The sequence below is a fragment of the Sinocyclocheilus grahami genome, unplaced genomic scaffold (assembly GCF_001515645.1).
Source record: "Sinocyclocheilus grahami isolate Dianchi unplaced genomic scaffold, SAMN03320097.WGS_v1.1 scaffold255.1, whole genome shotgun sequence".
Lineage (NCBI taxonomy): Eukaryota > Metazoa > Chordata > Actinopteri > Cypriniformes > Cyprinidae > Sinocyclocheilus > Sinocyclocheilus grahami.
The window spans coordinates 1148274-1159611 of record NW_015505434.1 but is presented as its reverse complement, the minus strand read 5'-3'; the positions used below and the strand labels follow the sequence as shown (position 1 = coordinate 1159611).

General features: G+C 37.6%; 1 pseudogene; it reads left to right on the top strand.

Annotated features, from left to right (window-relative positions):
* Positions 1 to 11338, top strand: part of LOC107598762 (RNA exonuclease 1 homolog) — a 16571-nt pseudogene that overhangs the window by 3610 nt on the left and 1623 nt on the right.

Below are 11338 nucleotides of genomic sequence, written 5' to 3'. Positions count from 1 at the left end.
TATATATATATTTAATGAATTTAACAAATCTAAGCCTTTATGGTCACTTTTGATCAATTAAATGCATTCATGCTATCAGTCTGTTGCTATTAATTCTCCAATGTGTTTTTTCTTACCATCTTTTCACACCGTCATTGCAGATTTATTTTTTAAATTTTAACTTATTAATTTATTTCGATTGAGTGTGCGTGAATATAAGTGACTTGTTTTATTGCTGCAGGTGATTTGACACTTTATGAGCAACTGAAGGAACATGTTCTAGCTGAGGACATGTTGCGAGTAAACAACTTCCACCATAAACATAAGGATAAAGCTGATTTTGCCATCCAGTATGAAGATACCAAGAAGGGCGTAAGTGACCATGAGTGTAGTGGTTCATACTCAAACATTTTTGAGTTGTGGCTTTCCAGTTCAAGTCACCGTAGGATTATTTTTTTTATTGTTACAATCATTTTTAATGTAAAGCAATATCTAACTTTTAATATAGATGAAGCTTTTAGGATTTGAAGCCTTTTAAATAATTAGGAATTCAATGGTAACCGCTTTGAAGAGAATCTGCTGTCGATGTGGAGCAACATTTTCTGTTGACAAAAATGGAAAGCACACCCGCAGAGAGGAGTGTAACTACCATTATGGAAAAGTCATCGAGAATCGAGGTAAGAATGGCTTCGAATGTCTCTAAAAGTGATTTGTTTTATTTCTGGCATTGTCTTCTTTGTATGTGTTCTCTCGTAGTGCCGGGAGGTGTTGAGATGCGCTACAGTTGTTGTGAGAATGCAGTTGGGTCTCCTGGATGCCAAGTGTTCAATGTATTATGATTTGTGTTGGAATTATACTCCTACACTCATGCTTTGTTAGAGGGGCTGAAAACATTTCACCTGGTTTGTCTGCACTCCTTTATGCCAAGATCTTTCCTTGAACTGGGTTTTCAGTAGTGATATTGTAGCATTTTACCAAGCCATTAACCTAATAATCACAGTAAGGCTTATGTTAATCATAATTAAGATAAAAAAAGAACATAGATGTACATTCATGTGATATTTTATTAATTTAAATGTGTTTTACCAGTGTCATGTGACTCAAGATCTGAAACTAGCAAGAGTGACTGTGGTCAACAGCAGTTTGGAAGTTGTCTTCGACTCTTTTGTCAAGCTTGATAATGATGTAGTTGACTATAATACCAGGGGGGATGTTTTAATTTTATATTTTAAGCTAGCGAACTGTGAATTAAATGTTGTAAATCACACCTTTTGGTAACACTTTAGAATAATGGTCCGTTGTTAACAAGTAATTATGCAGGAAGTAATAGGTAGTAATACATTAACACTTAACTTAATACTATTAACTAATAGAGAAACAAGATTAACTAAGCAGTAAGTAGTAGCAAATTTAGGACAAAGGTAGTTCCTTATTAGATATTTGATCATTACTAAAAAATATATATCCTCATTGAGAACTACTTGCGAACTATGACCAATTAATAAAGAATAACCAATTAATTACTAATCACAACAGTAACGTCTTAAAAGTGAACAATTGGGTTCTTTGTGGAAACTAATTTATGAATATGATATCCCCCAAATAAGTCGGCTACAGGTTGAAATTGTGACTACTACTCTTACCAAAGGATGGATGTTCTCTGTTTATTTCAAACAAAAACATAAAATAATAATACAAATAATTCATTTAAAAATGTTAACAATTAGTTTTTTTTAAATAGTTTGTGTCAGTTCAGTATGTCTCCGACTCCAAAAGACCTATACCTTTAGTGACAGTAGGCTGGGGAGGACTTTTCTTGAATATAAATAATGATGTTCTCTTGACAAAAACAATTCACATCCTTAATGAAGGCATCGATTGCATTTATATTGTGTTAAGCACAAAACCGCATATTCCAGATTACAGAGTCTGGTAAAATATCACTAGTGCCTCACACAAATGTATGTGTCAGATATAAAATATGTTAAATAACTTAGCAATTACTGAGTAGTTAAGGTGTTTTTCACTTTAAAATAATGGTCCAGATCACTAGTTGTTCCTGCAGGCTGACTAGGTAACACTTGAGTAATTAGTGAGAGGCTAATGTATTTTTCACTTTAAAGCTAAAAAGTGCTACTATGGAACTACTAGTGATCTGGACCATTATTTTAAAGTGAAAAACGCGTTAACCCCTCAGTAATTACAAGTAAATTAATAAGTTAATTAACATTTTATATCTGAAATACTGTACAGTCATACATTTGTGTGAAGCACTAGTGATATTTTACCAGTAGGTCTTTTGGAGTGGGATACATTGATACTGAACTGACACGAAGCAGAGATCATAATTCTGAACTAATTCTATCATGAGCTTGTCAGCATCACTTCTTAATTATTAACATTTTTAAGTGAATTTTCATTTTTATTATTATTCTATGTTTAAGTTTGAACATCCATCCTTTGGTAAGAGTGGTCACAATTTTAAAATGTAGCCGACTTATTTGGGGGATATCAAATTCATAAATTAGTTTCCACAAAGAACCCAAACAAGAGTCATATTCAATATATATTGCAAATGTCCAACTGTCTTTGGGCGCGCGCATGGCTTCCGGTGCATGAGGAGTGAACGCGCTCTGGCGTAGTTTACTATAAAGGGTGTGTTGATATCCAGCCGAAGAGCAATCAACCATAACTTCAGGCGAGCAGGCTCAGAAGTTTGGAATACGTGGAAAGTCAGAACTCCTGAATGAGTTCGCGTGAGAGAACATAACCTTTCAGTTTTAAGTCGATTTGAACAATCCGGATAAGCGCAAGTACCATTTTGATTTGCCATCGTACCTACAATGACTGTGCAAACAATGAGTGATGTATACGCGCGAGAGAGATCACTTCCGGCACTTGCGTAAACTACGCCAGAGCGCGTACACACCTCACGCACCGGAAGCCGTGCGCGTGCCCAAAGACAGTGGTGTATTAGAGGTAAAAAAATTATATAAATACTGTTCGGTTTCTCGCACAAACCGATCGTTTCGTGTCTTAGGACATCGATGTGTCATCATGAGCCGCATGGTTTAATTTGGATTTGTCTGTGCATGATTTTTTTACTCTCACAGATTTTGTTACCATTGCCATGCATTATACGACTGATAGACTGCAAAGGTTGGAGTTAAAAATCATCAAATGTGTTCTACTGAAGAAACAAAGTCACCTACATCTTGGATGCCCTGGGGGTAAACATCAAATTTTCATTCTTGGGTGAACTATCCCTTAAACACGAAATATCTGCATCATGTGATTACTTCAATCATAATATCATCCAGAAACGTTGACAGGTGTTTGTTCAATCATGTGTAATGAGCTAATAACAGTCTGGTGCTTAGCACCACATGCGTCAAATTTTATTGATTAGATAATGAGAATAAAAGGGATTCTTAAGTGACTTTTTACTACTTTTCAGGACATTTTTTCCCCCTAATGTCTAATTATTTTACACTATCTCACCTCATGCAAATCCATTTATAGTTATTTCCCCATACCTTTCCCACTGTGTTCAGTATCCAGACCAACCCAACGTAGACTAGCAACATAATGTGTGCGTGTGTGTATATATATATATACAGTATATCTCTTGCCACGTGAGAACACACACACACACACACACACACACACTCGACCGGTAAACATTAGGCTACCTCTTAAGTCTTTCAGTATCCTACAGTAAAGTGAAAAAGAGATGTTGGTGCCATAAATAGTCCCCCAAACAGCTGTCAATATCAAACAAAATTATTATATTTAAATAGTTTTTTTAAATATAGTTTTGTAAACTACATTTTCATCAGAGATGAACCAGTCAAAAGTAGTTATTTGTGAGTGAATGCAAAGTTTCTTGTGTGAATGCAATGCAAACATTTTCTGAGAATGCAAAAGCATTGACATTTTTTCCATCCATCCATCCCCCTTTAGGGGCTCCTTAGATCGCTAGTAGTCCAGATTTGGCAATCTGAAAAAGTGTGTATCTGGATCATTGTGATCCAATCCAGTTTTGAAAAACCAACAGAGTAAGATTAATTACCTGATCCTGGACAGCAAACCACAGAATTTCCAAATCCAGATCATTCTGATCCAGATTAAGCTTTTTGAACAACTGGCTCCTCGTGGTCAATAATCAATAATCTGCCACCTTTAAAAAGAGACCAAACTTAAGTCTGTGCTTCAAAGCATTCAAGATTTCGACAAACATTTCGATAATTAATGTTTTTATAATGTTTCAGATAATTTGCCATCTGTAGGCAATCAAAAGTTAGCAGTTAACCTAATTCTTATAGCCAGTAATGGTAATATTAAACCTGAAGGGGCTTCTAGATGCTGATCACTCAGAGTCTGACCCAAAATCAGAATCCATTCTGATGGGACTGAATCCTGAAAAGAACTGAATCCGGGACAAGGCTACTGCTCAGAATCTACTTTTAAATGGCTCCTGGTGGAGTTTTACCTGCTGCTTGACTCTTTTGACAGGTGTTTGAGGGCCGTGGCTGCAGTGAAAAGCCAGTGTGAGGGCTGGTGAAACAGTGGGCTGACATGCCCGGGAGCAGTGCCAGGGCGCTGTTGGTGCTGCCCGTTTGGGCTCATGCTGTACAAGCTGTGTGAGCGTGGCCCAACTGGCTGCTGGGAATGCCTCAGCGACAGCCCTGGACTACTGTACCAGCATCCAGACAAACACAGTGCCTTTGGCACAGAGAGAAAGAAACCAGATGCTCCCCCTTCCAGTCGGGAATGTAGGAAAATCTGTTTGCATGGAGATTGATTAGTTTACAGAATTTTTTGAAAGACATAATCAATTAGTGTGATTGGATTTCTTTTATTCCATATCCGCCATATACAAATGTATTACATGTACATGAAGTACAACATACATGAAACCTAATAGAAATTGGAACAATTTCATATATTAACATGTATGCAATGAAATCGATATCAATATGGGGAGAAAAAAATCAATATGGAAAATGTTTCCTTATGGAGCTTCTAACAAAAACTACATTTGTGTTACTTAAAGGGGTCATATGATGCGATTTCAATTTTTGGAGTGTTACAAGCTCTTGGTGCAGAAAGAAGATCTGTAAAGTTGCAAAGACTAAATTCTCTCTATAACTATAACGATACTCTTTATAAAAGTTAAGAGTCAGCCACGCCTACCTAAAACGGCTCATTCTAACACACCCCCACATATCTACGTCACTATCTGGGAAGATTTGCATAACGCCGCCCAAATGTTCATGCAAAGAAAATAGGCGTAACTTCTATTCTCTCGTTGTAGTATTGTTGTTGCCGCCGCCATGTCGTGAAGGCGCTGTGTGCATCGTTGTGAAAGTGAAACTACTTTGTTTGGCCTTCCAAAAGAGGACGATATCGCTTCGTCATGCCTGGAGCTGATCCATGCTGTTCGATGAGGAAATACTTCAACTTCGCACTGTCGATCGCCAGATCGGCTTTCACCGTGGACGAAGCGGAGTCCAGCCCAGGGTCGTCAATTGTGGTTGCTGCAGGCATCACAATATGGCAAGGGACGTAACATTTCCGTCACACGCTTGAGGAATTCAGCCAATCACAACGCACTTGATAGCTGGCCAATCAGAGCACACCTCACCTTTTCAGACTGATGAGCTTTGTAAAAGCGGGGCATAGAGGAGAAACAATGTACAGTATGTGGAAAATAATATGTTTTTTTTAACCTTAAACTGCATAAACACATTTCATTACACCAAATACACAAAATAATGTTCTTTTTAGCAGCATCATATGACCCCTTTAAAAAAAGATACTTAAAATATGTTAGAATGTTACATTTATTTGAAAGTACCTATAATATATCAGGCTAAATAGCAGTTTACAGTGGCACAGATATTAAGATTGCATATATATTTTTTCCTTCAATTTATTTGACCAGGTCTTCCCTCAGAACAGAATTAATCATTTTGTTACCCAGTGTTTTAATTGTAAGACAAATGACCATGTGATACTATGCTAATTGATTGAAGACAGGAATTAATTTGGGCTAATTGAATGGCACAGGAAAAATCATTCAATCTAAAGTGTGTTGCGTTCCTTGAAAACTCACAGAAGGTTAGTAAGTTTTACCTTAGAATCAATAAAATGAAGAAGAAAGAAAGACCAACCTTATAACCTTTGGATTATGTTCCTACATGATGAAACTCAAAAAAGTGGCAACATAAAATGTAAATGACTTTTTATTTTTTGGGTGACGTGATCCTGAGTTCTGTATGAGAGAACATTTCAAACCAAATATGTGCAGAATCCTTGACTGCTAACTTGACTGTTAAGCAACAAAAAAACAAGCCAAAATGAATTCTTTCCAATATACAGGCCATTCGCCCCCACACCAGACACTGAAACATCAGAAAATTGGTAGAAATTTCAAACATTCCTTATTTGCTCTGAACCCAACTACTAGCATGCAGCCTGCTGAGTGCATAGGAGATAAACCAGTGTCACAAAGTTAATTGCATTACTTAAAACTATTGGCCTGGCGTTATCAGCTGGATAAGCATATTTATGATGAATGTCGTCTTTGGATAATTACGACATGGTTGGTGTGATAGTCATATAATGTTTCTTTGATTCTCACTAGTGTAAATATGCAGATTTCCCCCCTGTATTCAAATAAAGACATGTTATTTTGCTATTATTATAATGTTGAATAATTAGACTCAATAGTCAAAAATAAATTCAAACTATTAGTGTGCACTTTCAGGAACATAAATGGCATTTTAGAAAGGTGCTGCTGCCACCTATTGTTCTATTGTTGCACCCAGTTCCAAGATAATTATATTTCCTGTCCTGCAAAAGAGTGCAATATTGTCGTTCTAACGCTTTTCTACTCCAAATTGTTTTAAGCTTTGGATATATAGTATTGTCAGAGAGGAGATTGGGCTGTTTAGAGTTAGAGTAGTCATAATAGCACTGTGAGAAATTATGTTTATATATATTTTAATACTTTGTATAAAAGTTTGTTCATGGGGTTTTTGCCTTTAATGACAAGATCATTGAGACCAGAAAGAAAATTTGAGGAACAAAGAGGGTAAACAACATGATGCAGGCTAGATCCGAAACGGCATCCCCAAGAGGACAACTCCTTACACCAGGAGCATGTGCACTATCCACTTTGTCATAAGGTTGTGACACTTACACATTCACAAACCCTTAGGAACCCAGTATTTATACCAGATTTTGTTAGGAAGATTATAATAAAATACCAACCTCCACAGCTCTACCACTGGAGAAAGTGTTTTTTAAAATTATTATTACTTATTTAGTAATCAATTATCAGCGTTTGTCTGTTTCATGTCAGTTTCACTTTTTTGTTTTGTTAATAATAAGCATTTATGATTCATTAGTGACTCCATGTAGGTTACAAGATCACATGCCTTATAAACCAATCCAGTTAAAGCCTTGATGTCATCGAATTGCTTTTGGAGTTGTACGACAGTCATTCACGGTTTGCGGTTATCATAAAACGTGAATGAGCAGTAGTGCAAGAAGAAAACTTTCTACGGCAAAATTGGCTGTGACCTCTCTAATAAAACAGCATTTTATTTTTCACCGTATACCTTGAAATTAATATTTAAGGGAAAACACATTGAAGATTAGACAGTTCATTAGCGATAAGCTGTTTCCTCAACATACTGAAGCCATCTTCTGTACTGACATCAATCAGAAATCAAAAAAAAAAAAAAACTTTCCAGTGTACTAGTGCCTTGTTTTTGTTTTTTTTGGGCTAACCTGGGAAACTCCCCCAAGGCAAAGGGCTCTGTGTACCTGACCACATGAATGATAGCATCATTCAAAAAATTGCAATCGACACACTATACAGCAAGATAGTTGAAGTTTAGTGACTACACAAACACTCCCCTACTTAAAACAACCCTTTCTAAAGAGGCCAGCTTGCCAAGGACTTGTGGATAATCCCTCTTTCCAGTGAGCGTTCCCTGTCATGCCTCCAGATTGTCAGGATTCCCACTGAGCTACACCCCTGGTCTTATCTGACATGTGGGATCATGCTATAGGTGGGTGTGGCCTGTGTGGTCATCGATAGATGAAAAAGGATTCCTGAATCCAACAAATGTAAAAAGTATCCAACCTGTGAGATTGAGAGCTTTTTTGCAACCCAGGCTCATTCAAAAAATGTGCGCCTGTGGTGGCATTTCTGCTAAATATTATTTTGATTCTTGCATACCTGATACTTATAAAAGTCATGTTACCAACTTCCCTAAACCTAACTGATAATGTTAACAAAAGCAAATGTGAGATAACTATGCAAACCATTTTAGTTTGCTTCTACATGTCTTTGCTCTTTTATCATGACTTGTGTTTGACTATACTCGTACCCAAGCAATGCTGTACCTGGTGAGCTAACGAGCAAGTTTACTTGAAAAGCCATACATCTGCAGCTGGCTATGTGATGCAGATTCAAAAATGTTTTCTTTTAGAAATCATGCACTATAGTGATAGAATTTTGAGGTCATAACAGTATTGTAGAAGGAATGGTGTAAAAGTAAATCTTTATTAATCGATAATCTGTAATCATGTGAAAAGGAAGAAACGTTGTTGGTGTTTTACTGCTTCTAGTGTTCATTTAATCTGGAAACTGCAGTGAATTGTATGAATAGCAATATTTTTGGAGTTTTGCAAAAATATAGGTAGAAGCACTTTTTTCTTTGTTGCTTTTTTGACAGCTCATACCAATTTGATGAGAATTTTCTGAATCTACATTGATCTTACATGAAGATTTGCAAAGTCAACCAGTAAGTTAATCAACCCGATGAGCAGCCCTACCTTCATACAGTGATTATGTGTCTTTCCGTGCCCCTGCTCTGTTTGTTTTCTTATCCCCAACCTGAACAGGGATCTCTTATTACTTGGCTTGCTGCAGTTCCCTAATGCCCTCAGATCCAGCCATCTGACAGGGGTGAAGTGAGGGAGCCTGGGAAATATTGATGTTGAGACAACTTGGGAGGAGAACATGAAGGTAGAAGAGAGCGAGGCAATGGAATGGAGGAAAAAGGGAGAAGGCAGGTGGAAGGGGGGTCTTCCTGTAGACAGGCACTCCTCTAAGCAGCTTTTCCTCTGGAGGCAGGGTTGCATGAGGTCACAGAGGGATTACACTTTTGGCAAACAGGAGGGAGCTCTTCTCACTCAGGCTTTTGCAGCAGCCAAAGACTGCAACTCCCCCATGACTCGAACCCGGCTGTAATAAAGCCCCGGCCGGCTTGAACCTACAAACAAAAAAGCCAACAGCCTATCGATTGCCTGCCGCCAACTTTCACTCGCCTGTGTCGAAAGGTCGCCTCGGCATAGACAAGCTCCAAGCAAGGCTGAGTAAAAAATCCCTTTACTGTTTCAAACTAGACACATCTTGGGTTTGAACACTACATTTTTTAAATTTGAATCCCTGACCCTATTATACAATTATTCAAGAGGATTACATTTACTCTCTTCTTTAAAAAAAATTATCAGATGCCTTTCTGTTTTCTCTCTCTCAGCTCACTAGCAAAAATGGATACAGCCTTAAAATAAAATATGATTGCTCTATTCAAGTGTCTGTATGACTAAATTAGCCGGTATCTGGCAGAGAGATACAGTGTGACCTCATCACCCTGGAGACCCACTTAATCAACTTTCCCTTTCCAGCAGAGGTCAAGCTAAGCAGAGGCTCTCACTGGCCTCCAGCCCTGCTTTGATGTTAATTAAGACGCGATAGAACATGGAGAGGATTCATTAAAGCCAGAGTCAATCTAGTGGCACAAAGCTCCAACATGGTGTCACCTTCGACCACCTCGAAGGTGACATCCTGCAGACTCGAACGCACATCAAACCCCAGCTTGTTGTTCGTCTCGGTACAGTGACCCATAGTTCATTTCCGTCTAAACACGTGATTGGACTTTGCTGTTACCTTGCAGGGGTGTTGAAAGCATAGCAGCACATGCCCCACCTTGGTCACAGTAGCTACTTAGTAAGCGATAATTTACTGTCAGCTGGTCATTACTGTAAAACAAATTAATATACATGTTTTGTTGAGGGCATCAGTTGGGTTCTGAAAGTAAAAAATCCTAGTAATTTTCTCCACAGGGAAACTGATTTTGAACATTAACTTATAAACCTTTGAAGACAGATCTACTGTGAGCTCCAAGGTTGTTAATAGACGGTACAAGCTTTTTTTGAAGCCATCAGTCTGAATTATATCAACCTATTTTTTAATAATAGTGTTCAACATTCTGAGTAATTCCTGGTAAATCAGAGAATCAGAAACAAGCAAATTGCGTCAAAAGTACATATCTCGATAGAAGTAAACAATAAAAAACACGTTGTGACGTTACTGCGCATGTCTGGTCCTAAAGCATTTCCAGTGGCGCCATTTTTAAATCAAAAACTTGTCAAAACAAAATGACTAGCACATACTTTATAAGTCTAACTAAAACAGAACAGTTAAGATATTAACAAAACTAAGAATACACCATAACGTTGAATTACCGGACCCCTTAAATCAGACATTGAGGCGACAACTTTGCACTCAGAACGTTAAACGTTTACCTGAAATAACGTATCCAGACATGTATCATTATCTGGTTGAGACCGAGTGCGTCTACACAAGAGAAGCGGTAAAAGCATATCGTAGTCTGGATGCCTACAATTACTTCCTTAGCGGAAAAGTTGGAAGCATTTGTTCATACAATGTGGACGACATTTATCTTGTGTTTGGCGAGGTTGGAGCAAGTCAAACGTTGTCAAAAACGTACTCTGCTTGGTTCGTTGCTAAGGTGACCGGGGAGGTTATTAGTGGGCATTGCACTTGCATGGCTGGGTAAATCTGTATGTCTATGCTAATAATAAATTACATTGCTAACTGAAAGGAGAATTTGTATTTGTTGTGTTACGTCATAACTTATTGCATACATAATTATTCCATAAATTTTGAAATGTTTGTGGATAGATTAGGTGAAGTGTGTAGCCATGTTGCGGTGGAACTGTGTGAGAGAGGGTTTGAATGCTCCATCTGTGACATCAGAGCCCTGTGTGTGGTCACGAATAAACTATTAAGTGCAGTAAAAAGTATGACATTATGCTTTGGAATGTAGTGAAGTAAAGTTTTTCAAAGAAAAACACTGATAAACTAGATACTTTTTTTAATTTACTTGAGTAAAATAAAAATACTTCACTACTGTCCGCCTCTGCATATAGGAACATATTCCATGTGTTTTGCATACATACATGAACACACACAAGCTTGTTTGTTTTTTATATATATACAGTGGGTACGGAAAGTATTCAGACCCCCTTAAAT